The 14,304-nt window shown below is 32.8% G+C and overlaps 2 pseudogenes; both read right to left on the bottom strand.

Annotated features, from left to right (window-relative positions):
* Nucleotides 1–3,309: 3,309 nt before the first annotated feature.
* LOC145030544 (secreted RxLR effector protein 161 pseudogene) lies at nt 3,310–3,936 on the bottom strand (annotated as a pseudogene).
* A 9,563-nt stretch (nt 3,937–13,499) lies between these two features.
* Nucleotides 13,500–14,095, bottom strand: LOC145030542 (14-3-3 protein 9 pseudogene; annotated as a pseudogene).
* Nucleotides 14,096–14,304: the final 209 nt, after the last annotated feature.

Raw genomic sequence — 14,304 nt, 5'->3', positions numbered from 1 at the left:
AAATCTTGTTGTGGTGTGTGTCAAACAAACTGGATAATCATGTCAGTTTTTTTCTCTAACATGATAAAACGGACAATCATGTTGTGGTTTTGGTCATCCTTGACATGATAAAATGGAAGAGTAGAAGGAACACACCCAAGAATATCAACTACTTCCTCCACCCGTGGAAAAGAAACTCCACCCCCAATTAACTTACTTTTAAGTAAGTTAATCTTTAACCAGAAGTTAAGAAAAAACACTGTAACGTAAAGGGACCATAATCAACAATGCTCAAAACCTCCTCAAAACCATCTATACTAAACCAAGAATGAAATAACTGAAACGGAAAGGGCCCATAATCTAACAATATGCTCCAAAAGAAGGATCGGACGATGGGCAAGAATCTTTCCCAAAATAAGACCCGAGAGATGAGGAAACACATTGATAAACAGACACCAAAAAATGATCCAACTTATTGAACTCTGATCCTCATCTATCACACGAAGTAAAACATGGACCTCCAAGAGGAATATGAACCAACTCGGCATCCACAATGGACCGACTTAAACAACAAGCAGAAGAAACATAGAACTGAGAATCCATCCTTTTAGAAAACTTACTGAACTTAAATCCCCATCTATAACATCATTTTTTTTTGTTTGATTCTTATTAGGCGTGATAACATGGTGTTATACATTTAAAGGTCTATAAAGTATAGTATATATTTTTACTTTTAATCAAACCTGTAATTCTATTTAATGACTATGATGTTATAAAAGCTAACTGCTTTGATTTGATTAGTTAGTTGCAATATTTATTATATAATAATATATTTACAGATTAGTTATTTTAAGTTTTTAACCATTATAATACATAATACTTCAGAATTTGAATGCTAGTAATTGTAATACTGTATATTTATTTTAGTTTTATTTCTATATATTAACTCAAGTAGTTTAATATACTATTCTATTCCTATAGACGTTGTATATAGGAATACAATTTCGACCAACCTGGCACCACCAAAGTTGAGGGTGAGCGGATTCTTGGAGCCGCTGCTACTTTTCTTTTTTCTCTTATCTCCGTATGTACCACATGCATCGTAACTTATACCAAAATGTATATGTTAAAAGAGATGAATTTCCACATGTGTTTTGTTATATCATTAATTATAAGTTTCTTTTTTTACTTTATATCATTATAAAATACGTTTTCATACATTATAATGTTAAAATATTAAGTTCCATTAATTTTATAAACCGTATGACATTTTCTATAAATCATGATACCCTAAATATCTATCGATTTCATAACCAATTACATATTTTTAATCTTCATAAATCCCCGAGTTCAACGATACATATTTATAATTTATCTCAATGCAAAATATCAGAAAAAACATGATATTTGGCCAATTTCTTATTTATCTATATAAAATAGTAACTAAGTTAAATAAACTAATCAAACAATCTCATTGCCCACATTTTAACAAATTTTTTCATACTGACCCAAAAGTACATTGCTATTGTTTTCCATTTAATCATTTGGAGATTTTTCGCTGTATCCGATGAGTACTACCTTGGTTCAAATACAAATTCGATTGATAAGACCAATTTCACTTTAGTTGGATATTTTTGTTTACCTATTTTTTAGAAAAACAAACCGAACGAATGAACAATCTAAATGGTGTCTAAGCATGTTGGAGTGTTTTCATCACTCAAATTGCTTTACTAGATACAACTTTGACAATTATTCTAATAATTATTTTTATGATCACGTATAAGATATTAATATAAATGGAATTTGAAAATGGCAAACAAACAAAAAAAAAAAAATGTTTGTGACACATAACAACCCAACCTCACTTGTTCGAAAACTGGTCCTCCTAGCAGCATGTCAAACCGTCCCTTTTATCTCCTTATAATACAAATACATAACCTGAAAATATTTTAAAACTTTTATCTCAAGAAATACACGTCTTCATTGTCAAAATACTATAATATGAAACACCGAAAAATAGCTAGGCCGTAATTAGAAATTTTCATTAAGTCAAACAATCAATTTGAAAACGACTGAAACATAGTACAAGCAAAGATTGAGTATCTTTACCTTTAACATGTGAATAATACCTTTTATCTTTTCTTTCATTATGACAATCTTATAAAAGTAGAAGTCAAATACGATTAAAAGTTGATCACTAATTAGATCCACTAACCCAACTTAATTAATTGTTAGCCTTCAAATCAAAATTAAGACAAACTCAATTATTATTTTTTGGTATTTAACCAAAAATTAAGCTATTACCAACTTAATTGCTTTGTCGGCAGTGGGTGGGTTCCAATCTGATTTGAGTAAATAAAAAGCCACGTGACACCAATGCCTATTCACAGGCCCATCCATCCATCCGCCAGACATATTTATTTATTTCTTTTCCTTGGTCATCCATACATAGTTTTATTGACTTTGAGTCTTGAATCTGATACTGATTTACAATCTAAAAGAATCATAAAACCACACCAATAAGTTATAAGATAGTATGGTGATACTTTTCATTTTTAATTGTCTTAACATTTCCATGTGTATCTCTTATGGCAAAACTAAAAGTTGACGATCAATGTCCGAGACATGTGCCCCATGCTTTATTAATCCCACCAATACACTGGTTTATTTGAGTTATGGATCGACAAAAAATGTCATTATTAGCATAGGGCTACGCCCGTAGAGTAGAGCGTATTGATAAGCCTTAGAAGGAAGAGGGCTTTACCCATGATCCATCTCCACCTCTTCCTATAGGGGACTAGTCCGCCGAATTATTGCAATGTGTTATGTGCTTCCATTGACTTCCTCATACTTGTAGTAAGAAAATTCTACATAGATTCCATATCCTAACATGGTGGAATATTTTCAATGGTCTTAGAACCTTTTTTAGTGTTATTATATTTAAATATTACGATAGTAACTATGCAAACATGATATAACTAGTACCCATTGTTACTTTTCTTTGAGAATGAAAATTGGAATCATTTCTCATTACCTGGAAAAGACTAATTGTACAAATATATACAAGAAAGAGTATCAGCTAACCACACTCTAACTAATTAACCTCAACAACTAACTATAGTTACATATGTAACGGTAATAAAAGTCAGCTAGAGTCAAACTGGTTATTACACCAATAAGCCCCCCCCCCCCCCCCCCCCCCCCCTCAAGTTGGAGGAGGATGATCAACCATACCCAACTTGAAAACTACTTCACCATGATCAGAACCAAATAATACTTTTGTTAGAATATCAACTGATTGTTGCTTGGTAGAAATGTGACTCAAGGAAATCAATCCACCTTGTAATTTCTCATGAACGAAATAAGCTCGATATGCTTGGTACGTTCACGAAGAGGAATAGGGGTAATTTCGAAAATATCAAACTTTGTAAGTAATCGACTAAGCCAAGCTAACTCAGAACATACATGACGCATGGATTGATATTCTGCTTCAGCGGATGAAAGAGAAACAATGGCTTGCTTCTTTAACTTCCAAGAAATAGGACTTCCCCCCATAGTTATGAAATATCCACTTACAGATCGACGAGTGGTTGGGCATGCTGCCCAATCTGAATCCCAAAAAGCTTCAAGCTTGAAATATGGCTTGTTGTTCAAAAGAAGACCTTTATGAATTGTATTTTGCAAATAATGCAAAACATGAATAGCTGCATCCATATGACTCTGACATGGTGAACTGTTGAATTGGCTAAGAAATTGAACTATGAAAGCAATGTCAGGTCTAGTGTGTAACAAGAAATTAAGCTTTCCTGTTATTTGTCGATATTCAGTAGGATCAAAAAGGGGATTTTCTTTGTTGTAAAGTGGTTTAACTTTGCTAGGAAGTGGAGATGTAACATGATTGGAAGAATGAATAGAGTAATTATCCAATAATTCCTTGATGTATTTATATTGATGCATAATGATACCATCATTGGTATGAATAAATTCCAATCACAAAAAGAAGTTTATAATTCCCAAGTTCTTGATTTGAAAACGGTGATGAAAAGGTCTTTTTAGATCAAGAATTTCCTTTTCATTGTTACCGGTAAACAAAACATCATCAACGTATACAACAACAATAGCAATGGATGCACCATTTTACTTTGTGAACAAAGAATGATCATTTTTAGAGCGAATGTAGCCTTTGTCATGTAGAGCTGATGACAATTTGTAATACCATTGCCGTGAAGCTTGCTTTAGTCCATACAATGCCTTTTTCAACTTACAAACCATTAAGGAGGAAGATGTATCCATGCCAGGTGGTGTAACGCCCGTAGATCCGGGCTAGTCAATTTAAAGACGATAAGCGTCAAAAAATGACTTTTTTATAGAAGAGTGTTTAGAATTAATAATCATAACCAAGTTTTAGTATATGTCACAAGGTTTTCGTGCATATAAAGAACGCCGAAATCCAAGTTATAACAAAAAAATTATGACATGTCGAAGTTTCGCGACAGAACCGACACGACACAACGCGACGTAAATAGTGAATTTACGTTAGAGCAATATTTGGCCTTAGTGATCTAAACGAAAGTCATAGAATATGTTAAACCGAGAACGTACATAAAAAGAATGTATAAATCTGACTTCGTACGAGGAAGTTATGACTTTCCGAAGTTTCAGCTTAACAGTATGCAACCCGAAGTTCGGATTTGAAATCGAGTGATTTCTAGCAAAAAAAATCTAAACAAAAATCGAAGATCTCGTCAATAGTAGTGCAACAGTAAAAAGACAGACGAAAACGGACGTCAGATGAAGAAGTTATGAATTTCTAACGGAGTTTTCCTGTCCCTGCCTACTAAAAATAATATAGTAAAAATAAAGTCAAAATTAGTCGAAGGAGTCCAAACGAGAGTTGTAGAGCATAATCTCAACTACGCGTGGATATAAAGAACGTCAAAAACGGAGATCGTATGTGAGAGTTATTATTTTCTGAAGTTCGAGGCACGCATCGCAAAGGGGGAACGCCGTGCGTTCATAGCGTGTCCCCGGATTGGCCACATCGATGCTGACTCAACCAGATAAGAGATAAGACTGGAACCCCGCTCCTACGCGACGTGTTCGAAGGGAACGCCCAACGTTCAGGGAACTCCCTGCGTTCGAGGGCCAGACCCCTCCTATAAATAGAAGTCGAGTCCAGCCGATTTGGTTGCTCAATTTCTTTCCTCTCACTCCATATTGCCTCGTTTTACATGAAAGTTATACCCCCGAAGCCCCGGTATCATCCAGACACCCGAAGCGAGTCCCGACGCTCCGAAGATCCTGAGAAGAAAAGAGTTTCGAGCCGAAACTCTGCCCGCGTGAAGCCCGATTTTGAGAAGATATCCCGGTTCCATCGGAGAATATTACTATAAAGAGTCGTAGTGCTGTCTGATAATCGTCTTATCAGGTGAGTGTGTAGTTACTTTCTTCTAACACATAGATATGAAGTATTTTGCTATAAGATACATGTTATGTGTTTATATATTGTTTGTTTACTTGAGATGGATGTTGAATGAATGTTTTATACAGGTTTTTAAATGATTTAAAATGTATATGTAATTTATATTTACAAATATATTGGGTAGAACATGGGTAGACAAAACAGTTGGTGTGTGATGACATATGAGTTTGAGGATGAGACGAAAGATGATATAGATTTAGTGCCACATTATAAAACTATGGTAGCTATGGATTTGGTACAGTGTAGATGAACCTTGGTAGCTATGGATTTAGTACTTTATAGATGAACCATGGTAGCTATAGATTTAGTACAGTGTAGATGAACCTTGGTAGCTATGGATTTAGTACATTGTAGATGAACATTGGTAGCTATGGATTTAGTACTAAATAGATGAACCTTGGTAGATATGGATTTAGTACTGTATAGATGAACCTTGGCAACTATGGATTTAGTGTTTGTTATAGGAACCACGAGCAGTAATGGACTTTGTGTCAATTCCTTAGGTCAATCCTTAGGAACGAATGAAAGAAGGATAGTCGATTCTTAGGGTAAAACCTTAAGAAATAAAGAAGATAATGGGGATGAGTACTTGGGTTGATTGTTTGATGATTGAATATAATAATTATATTATTTGAAAACCCTATATGCTCACCAGGCTCCCAAGTCCACCGACTCAGTTTTCTTTGTATTACAGGTAATGGCACAAGAGTATAAGTTGGTGGACTTGACGAGAGATTTTGGATTATAGATCAGTAGTTATAAATAACTGTTGTAAGGTCTATTTTATATTGTTTATGCTTTTGGTCTGTAACGGAACATGACATCCCGAGATTTTGTTATTTAATGAAAATACATTTCTTTAAAGAAATGCTTTGATAAATTCTTATCATATTTTGTTTTAGGAACAAATTTTGCAACACTTTTATGTAAAAATATTACTCTGATTTTCAAACAAAGCATAAACAAACCCCGTGACACCCCAGAAATCGGCCACTTGAAACCCTAGAAGGAACATTAGTCGATTTTGTGCCTCTCTCTCTCTCTCTCTCTCTCCCCCCCCCCCTCTCTCTCTCTCTCTGTCGTCCAACTTGCTCTTGGTGTTTGTGATCTATTGGAGGTATCACATTTGAGGTACTAAGCTCATGAAAGGAAAATATCAAGTAAGCTACAATTGAAAGGTAATATTCTAACTTTGTATTAGATATAAATTTCGAAATATAGGATGCTAGATTAGGGCTCATGCTTTGGATAATTGTTATTGCATGTATAACTTGAGAAAAAGATAGATCGAAAGCGTTAGGGTTGCATGTGCCCCATAGGATTGATGTAATGCTCAAAACCCATCAGTGGTATCAGAGCCTAGGATAGGTTTTCTGTTATATGATACAAAAGTAAAGTTTTCAATGCTGGAAATTTTTGATTTTGTACCAGGTTCACAACGTGACACTAGCTTGTCATGACGTGAAGTCGGTTTTGACAGCAGAATTTTGAACTTTTTGCTAAAATTGGATTTAGATAATTACCATAAATTGTTTTTTTAATTAAAATTCATTTTTATCTGTTATGGTAATGCATATCTTAAACTAATTGGAATATAATAGTTAAAATTTAAGATCATTACTAGATTATGTGATAAACTAATTATTTGTAAATTTTAATTTGTAGTTATCTTGCCAAAATAAAAGGAAATTGGATTAGGTCAAATTCAGATAATAATAATAATTATATGATTAATTTAATTGTTTTTCAAATTTGATCTAAAAGATTTTGGAAAGTTTCAAAATTTGCCCTCAAGTTTTGGAATTTAAAATTTGATTAAAAAGTTTTGATTTCGAAATATTTAAATTCTAAACCCTAGATTTTTAAAAGTTTAAAATTCAACCCTTATACTATTATAATATTAAAGGATTAACAATTATATATATATATATATATATATATATATATATATATATATATATATATATATATATATATATATAAGATGAGTCAGTCTTACCGTTAGTAGGCCTGAATGGGTGTCCACTCTCACCCATCGCTTCCTTGATTGGTGGAGGGTCGTTAGCCGAACGGGTAGGATATGACAAACTAATTCCACATTAATAAGTATAATGATATTATAAAGTAACTAAATGTTTTTTATAAATTCCCAGTCTTACTTACTTTAGGAAAAAATGTGAAAACGATGCTATTCCATGAAATTGCACTTTGCACCTTACCAAATCGTTAGTGGAGCGTGTGTGGTTAACCGACACACTAATTTGGGACTAACAAGGGTGGAAAAGGGTAGCTCGATGTTTATCATGGATCAATTGAGCGTGTGTGGTTAATCAACAAATTGATTAGGTGATAAATGACATCTAGAGTACCAAGCATATTTGCATGGTTATTCACACCTTGTTTGTGATCCTCGGTATCCCAGTCGCAAACTTGAAGGGCATAATCGAGATGAAACATGCCATTGAAAATTTCAATGAATCTCAAAATAATCTAGGATTTTCAATGCATTTAAAACTTATTATTCCTTTTTGTTTTTTCATGGTGGAAATTAGTAAATCGTCATTTACCTACCTTAAAATATTTTGCAATTGGATTACGACATCCCTCTTTCGAATTGTGAAATATTGTGTTGGGTCCTAGACTTAATATTTCATTTGAGTGTTATATTATGGATTCTTATCTAAGCTAAACTTTGTCTCTTTTCCTTTTCAGATGTCTGCTTCAAACAACACTTCTAGCTCAAAAGCTTCTGGCTCCATTTCCCTTATGAACTTATGTGGGAGGGTGATTTTCGATGGATCCAATTTTAACGATTGGATTCGTAAGATTCACATGGTCACTCGCTAGGAGGACAAGGAGTATGTGCTTCACAAAGAGCTAAAGGAGATCAATGAAGAAACTGCTACTCCTAAAGATATAGGGCGCATGAGAAGGACGCGACAAAGGTGTCATGTATCATGCTTGCCACTATGACTGCTGAACTCCAAAAGTCCTACGAGGACTACTATCCTTTAGAAATGCACCAAGACTTGATGGAAAAGTACCATCAAATTTCTCGACAGGATAGATACAAGATCATTGCCTCCATGATAACAACAAAGATGAAGGATGGAGAGTCCATCACAGCCCACTTGCAAAAGATGCAAAGGTTTGTGGACCGCTTGCTGAAGTTGAATGTCAACTTCGACGAAGAGTTGGCTATTGAAATTATCCTACACTATTTGCCTCCTTGTTATGATCACTTCAGAATGACTTATCATATGATCAAGGAGGAAGTCACCCTAAGCAAGCTTCGAGGCTTACGAAGAACTGCTGAGAGTAGTTTGAAAGGCAAGTAGGTATTGAGGCAGGATGATCGACTGTGGATAGCTTACAAAGTATGATCGACTGTGGATAGTTTGAATAATACTATTAATCCTGTTCAAACTATCCACAGTCGATCATACTTTGGAAGTAGGTATTGAGGCAGGACTTTCATGAATTGGCTTGTAGATTGTCTAAGCATTTAGACATAGCAAAAGTTTGTTGCAACGTTCATGAGTGCTCCTGAAATAAGATTCGAGTATTGGATTAAACCCACACTCACATAAATCACTTCATGGAATTCATCACGAGTGATTATGATACGATAATATCGTGTAGTCTTTAAACTGATATATATGACTTGTTGTTTACGAGTTGGTTGTGCATTGATAATGTATAAACGCATCAGTAACTTTATGTTATAAAACATGGTGTTGCGTAAGATTTAATGAGTAAATAGTACTATCATTAAGTCAAAGTTTATCTGTTACTTTTATCCTAAAAGGATTAAAAGTTGTATCTTGGGCCCCTCGATGATTTTGTGTTGACTTATGTGCCGGTTTCGGTCATGACTGAATTGATGTGTTCGATTTAGTTCTATGTTAAACAAATCAAAAATTGGGAAACAAGCTGCTGGACAGTAAGTATGACTATGTTCCATGTATTTGTATGGATGATATCTTGAGAACGGAGGACTACATGATCACTTATCTAAAGGATGTGTCAATTGACTAGGTCAGAGTTTGACAGCGGCTTTTAGGAGCTATGATTGCTAATTATATTTTGAAGTTGCATTGGCAGTTATAGTTATTAGACTTATCCAAGTGGGAGACTGTTGGATTAGGTGTCTAAGCCCTTAACTATAATTAATATGTACTTGACCCAATAGTAGCATGGTCCTTTTGGGTTGCCTTCACCATAACAACATGACTGGATGAATTATGGAGAAAGAGGTTAATTGTGATTTATTAAAATATTATGAGATTGATATATAAATTGAGGAATCATATTATTTAATTAATATTGGTCAAGAATTAATTTAGTGATCAAAAGAGATTAATTAAATTAAGGGGACTGATATTGTACTTATAAGATAACCACAAGATGGGTTGTGGACTCCTAAAAGAAGGAGATGAACGAATTCTATGGAAGCACATAGAAGCATTCATCCATAAGGGCCTTCTGGAAGGATCCACTGGACTGCTTAAGGCTTAAGCAATCAGATTAGGGTTTTGACTGGAACTCTAACAGCTCAGCTATATAAGGCCCCCATGGCACTCCAGATATCAGCCACTTGAAACCTTAGAAGGATCATTAGCCGATTTTGTGCCTCTTTCCCTCTCTCTCATATTCTCCAACTTGCTCTTGGTGTTTTTGATCTATTAGAGGTATCGTATTTGAGGTACTAAGCTCTTGAAAGGCAAGGATCAAGCAAGCTACAACCGAAAGGTAATATTCTAACTTTGTATTAAATATAAATTTCAAAATATAGCATACTAGATTAGGGTTCATGATTTGGATAATTGTTATTGCATGTATAACTTGAGACAAACCTGGATCCAAAGCTTTAGGGTTGCATGTGCACCATATGATTGATGTAATGCTCAAAACCCCTCAAAAGGGACTCTAAGGATTCTTAACGTTGGCAACTTTATGAAATACTAACACTCCAATATGTCCCAACATGAAGAATAAGGAATAGAAACCTAGATCTATGCACAATAAACCAAAAATCATGGAACTTGGGGACTTACAAGAGTCCAAAGGATGCGCAACAAGATGATTAGCTGAAGCCAAGTCTAGAAATCATTTTCTTCTTCTAATCCCCAAAACTCAACACTAACAGCTTAAAGAGAAAAAATAGAGGTTAGGGTTTGCTTGGAGGCTCAGAAAGTGTGATGGAGAATGAGGGTGAGAAACCCGAACCATCATATTCCCTTAAATATGGAGCAAACCTCAGATATTAGGGTTTCTGATTAAACTGTTGCCATATCGTGGCCATAGACTGCCACATCATGGCCGCCTTAATTGAGATCGCACTATTTCTTGAAACTCCATGCTGATCACTTTCCTCCACGCCGTGGTAACCCTAAATACTTAGAATTTTGGAGTTTGAATTACCTCGGGATGCGGATGATACAATAATGCATTTTGAGATGGTCTTTAAAGGTCAACCATAAGATGAAATCATGACGGAGGATGTTTTAAAAGAATTTCTAACCATATAAGATGATGCCAATCAACATGAGGTTCTTTTACATAGATACAGAACATACTCGTGACTTCCTAAATTGATGTTTAAATCTATATTAGAAATGATGTTTAGATGTTTAATTGAGTTGAATATGTTAAAGTTATCATATGATCGTTGAATGTAAGTTTGATGAAATATGCTTCTTACAATGATCTTATATGAATTTTTTTAGAAGTTTTGAAGTATATTAATCCTTTATTAAATGATTTAGATCTTCATCGTAAAAAATAGATTTGATGTTAATATAGTCTTAAATTATGTTAGAGTGTGATTAGGATCATTGGAAATGGTTTCGATGATGCATAAAACAAGTATTGACAGTACTAGACAACATAGAAGCCATTTATGCTCGAAACCAAGTTGTGCAAGATTTACTTGGTCGAGTCCATGTAAAGCTATGGGCCGACTCTTTTGATTCAAAATCTAGAAAAAATGTGTTTTGCTTGTAACTTTTCCATAGAAACTCTAAATCAAATCTGATTTACACCTATTTTATTGTATGAACTTAACGATGACTTCAAAACAATAAAACTTCACATTTTGAGTTAAGAACTTAGCAAGTAATTTAATGGACCATTTAAGTGTTTTTTACACATCTATTGCCACTCAAAACTGAATCTTAAGTTCTTGAACAGCTACTGAGGGGAATTGAAGTGTGCAAGTATTTTCAAGAATATTTAAGGTGAGTAATTTACCTTCTGAACACGTATCCCCTATATAATGAGGTATTTTATCTTTGTGTTCCTTATGTGATGTATACTTACTTGATTAGTATATGTTTTATAAGTAATATTCTTCACTTTAAATGTGTTGATGATTTGGTTTTTAAAATGAGGATGTCCTTTTATAATAGAAGGATGATTTAAGAATGAGTTTTTGAATGTGGATTTCTTTTATGAAAAATTGAGATGTTTTTTTATATGTATTTGAAATTTGAAATCGTGATCTTATGCATCTAATATTTGGTTGAGACTTATATGGTCGGATACATTACATACGAGACTCGAATAACTTGTAAAAGAATACGAATATACGAAGAGTTTTTACCTTGGGTTTTGGATGTCATGTTTCATTTCATATATAGTGTTTCTTTACACTTTTTGTATTGTTGATGTTTTGTTGAATGTTATTATGGTGATTAACATTGTACTTCGATTTATGTAATGTTTTTCCCCAAATTTGAATTTTGGTCATTTTGTTGGTTTATGATGAGGTATAGGTTTGTATATTTGTATATACATTGATGTGTATGTGTGTGTATGTGTGTGTGTGTGTGTGTATATATATATATATATATATATATATATATATATATATATATATATATATATGGTTATGATCAAACATGAATCATGAATATTATGTGAATGTATGACCGAATTATATCCATTAAATTAAAAAAATGAATGGATGTGATTTTGGGGTACATTGTATTAACATGGGATGTCGTTTACTGGATAACTGCACTTCATCAATTATACGAGTAAATTTGATATTTTATTATGAGAAATAATTAAATATTAACTACATTTTAGACAACCAGGTAAAATTAATTAAAAAAATAAAATGAAATTAAATAAAAAGTTAATACAAATCATAATATAATATGACAATGGGAAATTCTTGAAGAAATATTAATAAGAAATTCTTGAAGAATACTTTTACTTGAAGTAAATGAGAATAAATTGAACATACTAATGAATCAAATATTCTATTAGAATTTAGGATAAATAATTTGTTTAACACTCAATCAAATATTGTTTTACAATTTAGGATAATTAATCGGTATAACTTAACAACCAATCAAATATTCTTTTAGAATTTATGATTAGTAAATGGTTTAACATGTTTCATTTTGTATACACTGAGAATTCTTGAAGAACTAAAGTGTTCTAACTATAACACAACAAATATTTTATACAAATGAAGTAATTCTTGAAGAATATATAGTTTTTTTTAACTCTATAACACCACATTTTTTATACAGCTGAAGAATACAATGTCCAATTTTTTTTTGTCTTTTCACTTTAATCATCATTATAAACCACCACCATGAACGATTATAATTTTTGAAGAATTTGATCATTATTAAGGAATATTTGAAGAATATAATGTTTAAAAGCTTTTTTGTTTCCACTTTCTCTTATCGATATTGATTACCACATGAATCACCATCCTCTAATGACATATACCTGTATGAAAACACACCATAAACTGCCACCTTCAGCCTCCGTAATTATTTAAGAATCAAAATTCATTCTTTAATAATAAGAATTCATTTATGAATAATCAAAGTTAATTCACGGTAAAAAAAATCATGCTTATCTTTTAATATTGTAAAAAGAAAAACAAGTAAATTCACTTTGATGTTATATAGAAAAAATGTAATTTAGTTAATCTTAGCTGAATAGATGATGGAAGAGCTATTTCTTACTTGTTTGGTAAAAACTCAACTATGGTTCAAACATTTGAACCATAACTTTAAGCTGAATTCAAAACTTTATAATAAAAGACTGATAAATTTAAAGTATGTCCCAATCGAATAGGAAGTGTAGGTAGCAATTCAAATTTTGTGTTGTGGTAGCTACCTCACATGCTTTCATTGAAATATAAACAACATCTTTCATGTTGTTTCCAAACTTGAATTCTACTAAATATCCATAATAATTCCTTTTCCCACAAAAGAATGAAATCCTTATACAATGATGCACAATTTTGAAATGGTTCGTACAAACTACAAAATAGTAAATTATGTATGTTTTGACCTTAAATCTTGTAATACATTTGATCACCAGAACCACCATATGAAGAAATGAGATGATCATCATGACATTAATGATATCATTGCAAATAATATTTAGTTATGATTGTACTTCTATCGGTAATACACTCCTGATACCTTTTGTATTTTGATCATTACATCTTGATTCCTCTTTCTACTCTATTGATGAAAAAAAATCGTATATCAATCTCTCCTAGCACGAATTATGTTTTTGTACCCAACTGAGAGCAGATTCATTTATTCCACAATCAGTTTCCACACCTAACTTTACAACTTTTATCATTTCTTCTACCATCTCTGTCAACATTAAATCGTAAGAAGGATAGTTAGAATAATCAAAACCACTAAACCAGAAACAAGAATATTGAGTGAATCTAAGGAATATAAAAAATAATCTGATTATAAGTTGCAATGGAACAAATCTGTCAAACAAATATCGATCTACATAAAATGAAGCATAACTAGTTAGATTAGGACCTTACTAGGTAGCTGTCAAGTTCAAAA

Source organism: Lactuca saligna, chromosome 2, assembly GCF_052625555.1.
Source record: "Lactuca saligna cultivar CGN05327 chromosome 2, ASM5262555v1, whole genome shotgun sequence".
Classification (NCBI taxonomy): Eukaryota; Viridiplantae; Streptophyta; class Magnoliopsida; order Asterales; family Asteraceae; genus Lactuca; species Lactuca saligna.
Note: the sequence above shows the minus strand (reverse complement) of the source record. Positions and strands in the feature narration are given on the sequence as shown.